The sequence below is a fragment of the Heterodontus francisci genome, unplaced genomic scaffold (genome assembly GCF_036365525.1).
Source record: "Heterodontus francisci isolate sHetFra1 unplaced genomic scaffold, sHetFra1.hap1 HAP1_SCAFFOLD_61, whole genome shotgun sequence".
NCBI lineage: Eukaryota > Metazoa > Chordata > Chondrichthyes > Heterodontiformes > Heterodontidae > Heterodontus > Heterodontus francisci.
In genome coordinates, this window is record NW_027141441.1 from 9,395,085 (window position 1) to 9,396,486 (window position 1,402).

Here is a 1,402-nt window from a genome sequence, read left to right on the forward strand (position 1 = left end):
GATTTTTTGTTTTTCACTTTGCCGATGCGTTTGAATAATTGTGGATCCTTCTTCAGGGTATTTTCTTTCACCAGGTAGTTCTGACCTCTGATGATGTTGATCGTAATCAGCTTCAACTCGCTGATAGTTTTGGAAGTGAGCAGATTTCCTTTGCTTGAGTCTACAACATGTAACTCACTCTGACATGTGGATCCATGGCAGGATTTGAAAGCTGCCCCAGCATCGGAGCATACATTGCATCCAAACAATAAGAGACCGAGTAGAAGTGATAGTTCAGTCAGTCGAACATGAGACTTTTCATCTCAGGGTTGTGAGTTTGAGTGCCATTCTGTTTCTCCATTTTTTTAGGCTTCACTAGCAGAGAGTACAAGGAGTGTTTGCAATGAAATTCAACAACAGTATGAGAAAGTCTCACTTTGATTCGGGAATCTTATCTCTCTGCAGCATCTCACTGTGAAAGATTGAACTTTATCTCATTTCATTGTCAGCTCAGAGTCACTGCGGCTCAGTGGGACTTCTGGCTGACTCCCGCTTCACAATCCATCAGCACTGAGAAAGCAATGGGGAATATTACTCACATGTTGTGTTCTGTAACCTTTTGGAAAAAATTGAATTATGTATTTTCTTCCAAAACATTCATTCTCAGTTCTGGGAAAAATAGAGAATATGATTGACTGTATCAGTAAGTGGGAAAAGTTAAAATATGCTGTGACCAGTGGAGAAATGGGATGAGAATAAATAGTAGCAAAATACTACGGATGCTGGAAATCTGAAATAAAAACAATAAATGCTGGAACCACTCAGCAGGTCTGGCAGCATCTGTGGAAAGAGAAGCAGAGTTAACGTTTCGGGTCAATGACCCTTCTTCGGAAGTTCCGAAGAAGGGTCACTGACCCAAAACGTTAACTCTGCTTCTCTTTCCACAGATGCTGCCAGACCTGCGAAGTGGTTCCAGCATTTGTTGTTTTTTTTTGAGAATAAATAGTGCCCTTCTCTGATTTCAACTGCACAAGCATTTTCAATCTGGCTCTGTAGCTTAGTTGGTTACAGCACCTGTCTAGTAAACAGGAGATCCTGGGTTCAACTCCCAGCAGAGCCTTGTTACAGTGTGCTTTCGAAGTTTCCTAATCAATAATTTTATCCATGTCTTGTGAACTTTGACTTCGAATTCAAATTACATAATGAATTTCAGTCACAGGAGAAAACAGCCATTGTGAAGGATCTGAGTTTGGAATGGCTGTTCCTCCTTGGACAGAAATTCAGTGCTGATATTTCAAAGGCAACTTCTTTCATAGAAGTTTGTTCACAGATGCATTCAACCTGGAAAAAAAGCTCGACATTCATCTCACTGAAGGAAAGTGTGACCGTGTTGTATGTTTCAGAGTGTTTCTGTCGTTATGTG

The 1,402-nt window shown here is 40.7% G+C and overlaps 1 non-coding gene across 1 annotated transcript; it reads left to right on the forward strand.

Annotated features, from left to right (window-relative positions):
• The first annotated feature begins 1,025 nt into the window (after positions 1 to 1,025).
• trnat-agu (transfer RNA threonine (anticodon AGU)) lies at positions 1,026 to 1,099 on the forward strand. The gene has a single exon. It is a non-coding gene; the product is annotated as a tRNA-Thr (tRNA).
• The last annotated feature ends 303 nt before the right edge of the window (positions 1,100 to 1,402 follow it).